Source organism: Dreissena polymorpha, chromosome 7 (assembly GCF_020536995.1).
Source record: "Dreissena polymorpha isolate Duluth1 chromosome 7, UMN_Dpol_1.0, whole genome shotgun sequence".
NCBI lineage: Eukaryota > Metazoa > Mollusca > Bivalvia > Myida > Dreissenidae > Dreissena > Dreissena polymorpha.
In genome coordinates, this window is record NC_068361.1 from 29,344,843 (window position 1) to 29,356,975 (window position 12,133).

Below are 12,133 nucleotides of genomic sequence, written 5' to 3' on the forward strand. Positions count from 1 at the left end.
TACTAATATATTGCGAACGAAAACAGATTGTTAATTGCCATAACGAGGTAAAGCCTTTGAAGCAAATGTACAATTCAGATCTGTATATAACGAAGAAACGGCCATAAAAGAAAGTACTATGTTGTTTTATTAGTGTTCAACAACGACACATGTGAATTGTGTTTTAAAATTCGTAACTAGAAATAGAACACGAGATAAATACAGATTAAAGGTGTTCATTGCCATTAAACAAAGTTCTCCTTTTTGCACATCAATATCTTTTATATCAATAGTTTATGCAGACCAGAAATGCATGAATATCATTTATGTTGACGTTACCTAACACTAACAGGATTAGGAATTTTATTCCGTTTTGTGTTTGGACATCTTTTCAAAACGAGTAAATACACATATGACGAGAGACAAGTATTTACACACTGGATGTTCGTAAGCACGTAATGCAAGTATATGGCCAGTGTTCTTATGTAACAAGAGCAGTTTGACACCGAAACAATAACATTATTTGCATTTTCTTTTAGCCTGTTTTCTTAGTACACTAACATAGGTAATGAACTTTCTTTTTGTTTGAAATGTGTCGATATTAGATTACACACACAGATAAAAACACCAGACAACAGATGATTCCGAACCCCAGAAATGTAAACACGACAAGCGACGTAAATCCCCCAATCAAAAGTACCGTAGCACCGAATTTTAAAAATAGATCTACGATGAAAGCAAGCGTAGGATCCCATGAAATTGACAGAGCAAAGGAAACATAGCACGGCTCGAAAGTACGACATCGATGAGGTGTTACGAGAGGTAAAGTGTGGTGCTTTGAACATTCACATCCTACAATAAATAAAATACATTTGAAATCGAAAAGGTATTAAGTACAAAAGATATTTTGTTATTAACTGAAATACAAAGAAATGACAGTTTGTTATATGATGTCGACAGTTTTATTTATTGTGTTATAAGTAGAAAAAACAAAACATTAGGCGCAAGGAGGGACAGCGGTGGGATAATAGCATATGTACAAAAACGTTTATTTAATTATGTTGAATGTGTGAATTGCACTGATGATGGTATAATGTGTCTTAAATTGAAAGGTGACTTATTTGGTTTGCAGAATGAATTTTTTTTCTGTTTGATATACAATGTGCCTCCACGTAGTAGTAGGAAATCCTAATTGATACAAATATCTTTGATATATTAAATTATATGATTTATTTTGCACAGGTGTATGGTAATGAATGTAACTGTGTGGGGATTTAAATGCACGAGTGGGGATTAACCACTAACGGTATATATATATACGGTTCATTCACAGTAATATACCCTACCCTTACATCACAACACATATCCAATGTTATATACTATACATATGTAATTATAGTTGACAATGGACCGACTTTTTACTAAATAATATTTTACTGTTATTGCCTAATATACCCATAAAACATCCCTTAAGAAACCTTCAAATTTTGATGAGACACATAGGAGTATAAGTTTAATAATTATTGGATAGATAAGGGTACTGGCATAAAGAAAATGCTTTCAATCATTTAATTAATTCATTTGGGTCAGAATATTATAATGTAGGATATTTAAGCTATAAATAACATTTGACTGGTATTGAGGTTTGCAAAAACTCTGATTAAGCCACTTTATTTATTCAAGTACTTGTCATACAAATTGAGCATTTTCGAACAGCTTATCCCCGACCTAATTTACCATACATGACCCTCTCAGCTTAGATTTTCTTAAATAATACATGACCTTCTCAGCTTAGATTAGCTTAAAACCGTGCACTGTTATCCTTTACAACATATTTATGGTAATAAAAACATGTTATCCTCTCTTAAGGCTCCATGCTTGCAATTATAATTTAAAACCTTTGCTTTTTGTATTTTTGTATCTGGTTAGTCTTGAAAACGCATGCAAGCGAGTTACTTTCAAATCAAACGATCGAGGATCAATATCCAATGGACGACCATGCTGCAAATCGATGGGCATACATGATTTACGAATATATCTTGTTAAAATTAAATATTTTTCCCACGCTAAAATGCTTCAGTTTATGTCGTTAATGCTAAAACAAACAATATGGGCTGACTTTTGTGGATATATTTGCTTGTTATGCTATTTTATTATTTTATTGTACATGGCACCAGTATATATACCTCAACGAAGTAGTGTGTGAAGCTATGTGCCCTGTTGGAGAAGTGGTGTACAACAAAACATGTTAACAACAAAAATACACATATACATGTAACAATCTCAACGAAGAATATATGGTTAACCTAATTGCATTAGGTGTTTGTTCGTGTAATAAGTTGATTTTGGAAACTGTGTAATCAGCCTCGAACTACATGTAACTACGCACTTCATTTCTAATTGTTTAGTTACATGATATGTATTTTGTTTGATGCGATTTTTTTTCTTCAAAAAATCACATTTATATAAAAAAATGTTACATTTGTAAAACTGTTGAAATATATTTGTTTTCAAAATAAATTGTAGACTCATTGTTCTGTCTCTTAATTTCGCTTCATAAGACAATTTTCCGCTCTCACATTGCTGAAAGCGAGGAAACTTTAGATGATGTATACCTGAGAGTTTTAGATGGTGAAAAACCCGAAAACATTGATAAAACTACGATCCATGTGCTACTCTAGGTACACCAGTTTTTTCGTTTTAAATAGTTGTTACACATTGACGTGTGTATTCGATATATTTTCAATATAAGCGGCAAGTGTATCCAATCAATGAGCATAAGTTACGCAAGAAATGTATAATAATTGTACCAATTTCAAGATTATTTGTCAAACAGATGACAATATCGCCCCGTACTGGCTGTCAACACAAGGGGACATACAGATTACATAAATGCCTTGTATCTATCGGTAAGTACGTATAACAAATGTATATGCAAAGCGTTTCTCCAAGATGGGAATAATTTATTAAATGCATGTTTTACCGTTTTTTAATCGCTACACAGTTCTAAACAAGTGTTGATATTATTTATAGTTAATGCATTTGCGTTCATTTTAAAAGTATAAGTGTTTAATTGTTAGTGTTACTTGGATTAACAGGTTATTACAGTGTACGAACTTTAAAAACTGTATTGTAGACCTTTTAAGGAGACAGATTGATACTGACGAAGTCAGCACATATACGCTCAGATGTTGATTTCGTGCGTCTGCTGCCGAACCAATATGTTCGGACGGTTGTAACCGTAGGCGATAAGGTTATATGTTTTAAGAAATCAATATATTTTAAATTAAAGCCTGGTAAACATCGTGCGTATGTCAACGGATGTTGTTTAGGTTCTAATAAATTTGATTTTCATGTTCAATGTGAATCACGTATGTAAAAATACATAATTCTCACATTTGTTTTAGATGGAGCCGTACTTACCAGAGAATGGTGAAACTATTGTGATAGGTCCTTTCATCGCCATATCCATATCATTTGAACAGAAGCAGCTCTTAAAACAAAATTGTGTGAGATTCAAACATATCGTAGAGGTAAAACCCCATATTTTGTAAATAATCCTATGAAATATATGTTATAACATGCGTTTAGAATATTTATTCATGTACGAATACGCCATGTTATATCATTTTAGCGAGACGACTTCAAAGTTTTCGTGTTTAGTTTCACAAATTGGTTACATCAGTTTGATTTGCGAAAGGCGAACGAATTGCTAAGTATCATAAACGAAATTAAAGAACGCGCTGCAACAGACGGATCGATGGTGATGTTTTGCCAGTATGTCATTAAATTTAATAATAATGTGGTTTTAGCTGTTTTCGTTATGATTTTCTATTTTAACACGTACAGTAGGAAAGTGACAAAGTGAGCAGACAATGCTACATTTACAATCAAACATTTAAATGTGATTTCTTATTCACTCAACTCCTTATTTAAAGTGACGGATTCAGTCGCAGTGGTTTAGTGGCAGTGCTTTGGTGTCTCATGGAGCGCAGTAAACAAGACGGTTATCTGGCTGTGGAAGAAACAGTAGGACAGATCAGGCGAAGGAGGCAGCAACTCGTAAGTAACGAGGTTAATTTTAGTTGCACTGGTAAATAGGGAGTATATTTTGTTTGGCCTTACACGAAAGCAATGCTCATATAAACAACTTTACAATGCTCAAATTTTAAAATATAACATGATATTTTACACATTATGTTTTTTTTTTTAAGTTTGAAAGCAATGTAAAGTTAATATTGACTTCTCACTATAGAAACTTTATCAAAATATTATACATTGCTTCGCATGTGTGACTTCGAGAAAAGACTATACACATATCGGCATAAGAACATTCTGACACAAAAATACATGGTCACTCACAGAAAAAAATTGGTATGCTTCTGACACAAGACTCAAAAACTCACATGTTCAATGAGAGACTGAAAACGCATTTACACACATGAGCTGGGATAGAGATAAGCTCTGTAAGCTGCTCTGTTCGCTACATATAGCAACTGGGAAGCAAGAGGTGTCGGAAGCGAGTAGCTGAACTGCTGCCCACTAAGAACGCCACCGTTCTAAGAACATAATAATTAGAACAACAGTATAACGGACGATACGTTTCTGCACTGTTTTGTGTTTAAGAAATCAAGTAATCGTTATGTGTATCAATATAACACGCGATGCTTATGAGCTTTTCTTAAAATCGACGTTACGTATCTACAAAATATATTTGGTGTATAATCAATACGCCTATTGTTCATTATGTTATGATTTTCTCAATGTGTGTGTAATACAATAAGCCTCACTAGCCTTCAATGTATTGACATAGTACCTCATTTAACCATCTCACATTATATTCGGCAATCTTAAAAATGAATGCTTTTAACAGGACAAGAATAAGCTGAAGTCCTACGCACAATAGCCAGTGAAAAATGACTACATACTGATCAATAGGCTTACCTGCTGATATTGTAATTTAACGATGCTCACGCAAGACTGTTTACAGCAAGCTGGATAGCCCTGACCAGAATTACTGCAGTCGTTGCATACAGGTAGTAAAGTATATATTTCGTGCTTTGTTTGTAGTTTAGATGAATGCCACATTTAATTATTGACTCACTATAATACGTTAATGCGTCAAAAATCAATACCATTTGGATTTACATAACTAGGAATATTAACAACCTACTCCTAAGGGTAAACCGATGTGTGGACACTATGTCTCCAAGACAAGATTCACAGTATTATTATGATCGAAGCAAACACGGGAATGCGCCCTACACAATGAATAATATGATTTATGATAGTGTAAGCAGATTAAAGCATAGCTATTTATACAGTTTTAAAATCTATTCTCCAGGTATTTAAATTTCTTCCGTATCAGTTGATTAATAACCGCTTTAGATAAGAAATGTACATGGATCCCTGTTTATCGGAAATCAGACTGACACAGACCATCCCCATTCTATGAACAGAAAACTTAAGGAAGTTATAAACATGAAATATATCAATCGTTTCACCGATAACACGCGCACCATGTGTGTTAGTCATCGAGATTACTTGAAAGTTAATATGTTCTTTCTGTATATAAAAGCGGCACGGCAACTACAATCAATCGTTTCAATTGCAAAGGGAATTCTTGCAAAACCTCATTTAGCGAAAACGAAACAATTACGCTTTACAGGGGTATCAATTGCGACAGAGCGGGATTTTAAAAAGACTATCATATTGCACAAGTACAATGTGAAAAGTTGAGGTGTTCTCCATGGTTGTTGTAAACAATGTACGTATTGACATAAATGAAATAGTATGCGCTCAAGACATCGTGTTTATGATATTTAAGGTACACGATCTGAAAACAAAGACAACATATTATATTAGTACATACATAAGACGTACCAGCAATACATACCAGAATCAAATCTACATTTTATAGGAAAACGGGTCTGTGTACATAATATTTGATACTTTGGAGTTTGATACGTTATTATGGCAACGATTTAATAGATACGTTTTCAAATTTATAAAAATATGTTATATAATATGTTTAATATAAATAAAAATATGTTTAATAATCCAACGGGAAAAAGATAACATTGTAAAATGTTATCGTACAAATTGAATCGAGGTTAAGGTTTTTAAGTGTTTTTTTGTTGTTTATCATTGCAAAATAACAAACATATTTTTTCAAATGCTGGTTTTGATGCTTTAAAGTTAGCTTTTCATTCCAAAAATAATAAGACCTTGTAATACGTAGCTGCATGTGTTTGCGGTTAAAGTCACGCGATCCGTTTAAGGTCGAATAACTTGTGACAAAAGCGTGCATCAAGCATGCCATGTTGTATATGCTCCTCGATACATGGAGTTAATACTGCGTTTATATCATGAACGTCCATGCATGTTTATATTCCATTTGATTTGTCTATCATTAACTTATGTACTATCGCAACCATAAAAAGTATCTATATAAACATAATTACGAGCTTAAGGACAGACGAAGATTAGAAAGTGAAGAAACATCACAAAAGCCGACAACAACGGAGAAAAGGAGAAGAAGAAAAAAAAGAAGTAGAAGAAGAAGAAGAAAAAGAAAAAAAAGAAGAAGAAGATGATGATGATAATGATGATAATGATAATGATGATGATGATGATGATGAGGAGGAGGAGGAGGAGGAGGAGGAGGAGGAGGAGGAGGACGATGATGATGATGATGATGATGATGATGATGATGATGATGATGATGATGATGATGATTATGATGATGATGACCTAGGCAATTATGTTTCGAAGGACCTAAATGTCACATGGAATGATTTAATTGCGAAAACATATGTTGAAATATGATGGGCAGTTCATAACGTATGTTAAGACACTTGGGCACAATGTTTAGTTTGTTTGTTTTTTTGTTACATGTAGTTTTATGTATTTATTAAAAACACTATTACATTTGGAGCGGTATACATTACATAATTATGATTACAAGAAAAAAACGTAGAACACATACAGTTTGCCTTCCGCGTGACACGAACTTATAGAACTTTAGAACTTACTAATAACGCGCAAATTGTTATCGCAAATGAGGTCCGTTGTGTTGTTTCTTCAACTTAATATGGACAATTCTTCGGGGAATCAAAGTTTTATTACAGATCTCCACAGCCTTGACTTTTTCATACCAAACCTTTCAAGAGAATAAATTGAGCTTAAACTTTTTTTGGTGTTTGTCGTTGACTAAATACTGTTTATTTGCTAAAGAATAAACTTTTATCTTATTATCCAAGTCACAACTCCATACCCCCTTTCTAAATGCTATGCTATTGTATAACCCATTTTACCCAGTCTATTGCATCAATTAGACTCGTCCACTATTTTAAAGCGTATTTTTCTTCTAGATCGGTCTTTCTTGTGGAACTGATTTATGAAATTTTAAATTTTCCACCCTACATTACTTTTTGAAACGCGATGTTTGTCAGATTTTGTTTGATTTCAGTGTTGGTGCTTTCGATGATCCCCCTTGGAAGCCTACATCGTCATGGCTTGGAATTACATCGTTTGGACCGCAGTCAGTCGGTCAGGTCCAGAAACGGGATCCTGCGCAAGAAGATGTTCTAGTGTTTCAAAAACAAAGAACTGTTTATCGGCACTGTTTATGTGAATACACTTCCCGCTTGGCACAGGTATTAACATTTTGAAATTGTATTTTCCGCCGTTCTCGGTGGAATTTGTGTTTTATTACAAATCGTCCAAGCCTTGACAGTATAATGCCAAATGTTTAAAGCAAATAAATTGAGGTTGAACTGTTCTTGGTGTTTGTCGTTGAATAATAACATGAATATTTTCATTTGACTTGCAAGAATGATTTTGTAAATAACCATTAGGCAAATTTATGTTTACACTCGTTTGATTTATTATCAAAATTATATCAAAATGAAAATATTCTTCTTTCGTCCAGAATTCATTGTAAACCTTCATTATTTGCACAGAGAAATCAGAGAATAGTCACTGTTCTAAATTAGAACATATATGTAACGTAAAATGCATTTTAATAACCTAATCATATATTATTTATTGTCGTCATCAACGTGTTGAAAACAAGTATGAACTAAGATGGTTGCACGCTTATCTCTTCATTGGCATAACTGCTTCATCAAGAGCTTAAACTGTTGTCCATCCTGTAACATTTTGTTTGAATACAGGAATCTGTCTTTTTAACAACACATCCACATAACTTTGCATCTTTTTTAATTACAGGAAAACACTGTATAAATGCTAAACACATATAATGTTAACAATACAGGGTGTAAGTCATATGATACCTAATAATGAGCACTTGTTTTGATGTTCGCACTTTATCGTGTTGCTCGATCTGTATTTTTGGCTGAAACACATGGCCGATTGGATGCAGCGTCAGAAAACAATGAACTGGTAAATATGTTACATTTCATCATGAACACAACCATTAAAGTCACACAGCTTATTTTGGCATAATACATTTTAGTATAACTAAGAAAAATGTGTTATCTATGCCAAATATAATATATCTGGTGGTTACAAGGTACAAATCCGTCTTTTTTTGCGCTTTAAAAAACTTCGAAATAATCGCGTTTGTCGAAATAGACGTGTACGTCTAGAAATCCTACTGTCGGTGTTAAAAGCGGTACCGTTTGACAAATAATTACTTGCTAACTAGGCTATAGATATAATGACAATTTTGCACACTTTCAAATTGCATCTATATGTATTGATTAACATGTATTTCATTTCAAGATGTGTGGCTTTAATATAGACATCCGCAACTTAACATTCTGACAACATTGGAAACATTTAAATGTATATTCATAAACTTCATCAAATATAATCAATCAACTTGCCAACACATGTTCACTACAAATGGAAATGTAATTGCACATAAATGTGCTAGCACATTTTTATACAACCCTATTCAGTTCACAGCGTGTCTTCTGTCAACTGTACAATCATCTTAAATTACATACATTCAAAATGGAATAGAAATTAGAAATTAGAATACATGCACAGACCATGATCAACAAAATATAATTACTGCAATAACAGGGCGGTTCAACAGCAAAATATTTAATAAGAAGTTTGTTACATTTTGACAACTTTCGGGTCAAAACATAGTCTTGAATCTTCCTTTAGACAGCCAAAACGACTCATACATTTGTTTTAACATTAAATTCAATCACCTCAGACAAACTTTGATATTTTTTGAAAAAAAACCAACACTACAACAACAACAACACAATTTAAAAACTAAGAACGACCTACCTTGACCAAAAGCAGGAATTTTATCAGACAATTACAATTGCCAACTCCACCCTACTTTGTTATTGTTATATAAGCCGATGATAATTTAAACTATTATAAAATAAAAAGAAAAAAAAGGGTAAAATAGAATTCCTCGCACTTAACGATCTTGCTGTAGGTTCTACTTGAAAATAAATATATTGTTAATGGCTAAAACATGGTTGACACAGTACGCGAAGTAAGTTGGTAGTCACAACTTAAAGTTGTTTTTCTCGGAAACGACGTCAGCGCCAAATGGGTTTAAGTCTCATTCCCACCCACATATTTTTGAAAAAAAGCAGTCTATTTTAAAGCTCAATCAATTTCGCTAATCATAGTTTATGACGATTGTTATTAATTTGATATTTTTAGAGAGCGACATGTCCAATGGCCAGCGGTCCTATAACCCCATTATGGTCACAGAATGTTTTCCGTACCAAATACGTCACTTAAAATTAATATATTTGAAATCCCTACTGTTTTGAATTGTCCATATTCCAATTTACATGTGATGAGTTCCGGTAGAGTCTAATAAATTATTTGAATTTACTTTTGTTTCTAAGCGTACTTTTTAGTTCAAACCGGTAACCAGGCAGGGCCAGATCTCCATTACTGTTGTCAGCCCGATTGATTAATATATTAAGAACGTGTGCATTTTAAAGAACCAAACATGTTTTATGATCTCTGCCAGCTTCCCAATCGCACAAATATAATGTTATGTGTGTAAACTGTTTCAATATAACCTGCGATAGGTGTGTTTAAACGAAAAGTATTTTCCATTCATGCACGATGCTACTTGTAATAGCGGATGGTATAAATATGAAACTACGTGGTTCTAATTAGCTGATGTAGATGGATATATAACGTGATGTATACTTGGTTTGATAAAAGATCATACAGATCTATAAACTATAAAACTTTTAAACAGCCCTCGACATTTGTAATCGGTTAACGCCTCGAATCATACTCGTGTAGACAATTCGTTATTTTCTCCTTATGGAAGTGTTATGTAACTTTTGTTCTGAAAAGTATGGAAATGTATACATTGACACCGATGAAGAGTTCTTTAAAAAATAGGGAGTAAATGGGGTGTTATTTACTGTAAAGTCATATTACACAGGTATCATAAGTTAAACTATGCTTGAAAGTGATGTTATAACAATATGCTACATGCAATAAACGCTCATGCCCCCAGTGGAGACCTTGTCATTTTTATTTTTTTGGCACATTTTTATATGTTTAAGAGCAAATGGAAGTCAATGTCGATATTAAAAAAGTTGCGGTAATGTGTTTGAGAGGTATTGCATGGAAATAGTATAGGTTCTTAGTAAGTTGTATTGATGTTTAAAGAACGGACACTTTCAGCTAATCAAGCATTTGGACCATCTGTTTGAGTCCTAGTCCAAAAGTAATATTTGAGTAATACAATGAGGTAAGGTTATGTGGGTGTATTTAAAGAGTTAATAAATATCATCATTGGCAAATAACGGAGCTTTCAAGCAAGCGGCCTTTACTTTTTTCAATTCGTTCGCATACTTTTGGGTAAACGAACAATTTAGACGGTCGGAATAAGTCTCGGCAGAGGCTGTGTTGATTACTATCACTGACATGTTCCATTTATGGCTTTAATATTTAATGGAAGCATTATTGACCTTAGAAGAAATGCGTCATTTTGGCTAACCCGAAAATCGGATATTTTGAGATCCAACAACAGGTCAAGGTGAAGATTAGAATGATGTCATGTTATGTGGGTGTGTAGGAATATGCCTTTACACATTCAATCAATTCTTTTCAAAATTCAATCATTACCAAAAAAGGCAATTTATAAGTATATTGTTTAATACAAACATGATACCTGTGTCTTTAGATTTCTTAAGAGATCATATAATCCTTTAATTAATCAGAGAGGCGATATTTATATGTATACTATATGAAACCAAGAGATATGTTGATTGATTGAAACAAATACGTGACATTCTTCAAGTTTGGTTTGATAGAATATTTTTCAAATCCTGAACTCAAGAATACATTTACATTCCCAGCTGTTAAAAAATAATTGTAGATACAGTCACATAAAACTGTGTTTCATAAGATACTATTTTCAATATAGTTTCCGAAATGAAGAAGGTTTTCTAATATTTTATGGAAATTCTATTGGGTCATATTTTGAATTTTTAAATCGTCATAAGGAATAGACACATTAAAGTTATCTTTTAATTTCGTATCGTAAAAATATGTTTTACCATGCAAGTATTTGTGCCACAATATTTAGTGTTAATTTTCCAAAATGATTATGAAATAACAACGTAATTATTACAAATAAATTGTTCATGGTCACCAGGGATCAATTTGCTTCAAAATGCTACACTGTTAAAGTTATTTTACTTTTTTAATGGCTTGTCTGGATTTATGTGACTGTATGCATAATAGCCCGGTGGAGGGTTAATTGACTTTGCGGTAATAAATATTTCGACTATATACATAAAATGTACCAAGATGGGTAGGTGCATGCATTTAATTTTCAGATCCCCGCAATGTGCAATACAGGGTATCCATGTTTTAGTTTTTACCTTGAATATACATTTTCGAGTGCTCTATTTAAAAGTTAAAAAAAATATTCGCACATGTTTTCATAATATTTCCCTATAAAAAGTAAAACCAAACGCTATTATCGACGGACAGGGAAAGTCTCTTTCTGGTTTGGGACCGTTTGCTTTGGGATCGGATCGGTCTGATACTTGTGTTATTGGGAGGTAAACCCATACAATTTGCTGTTAACTATCAAAACGGATAGTTTGAGTACCCATTCCTCCAACAGCTTTTTATTACTAAATTATATTATGTTGATGACATCGACTATGATAAT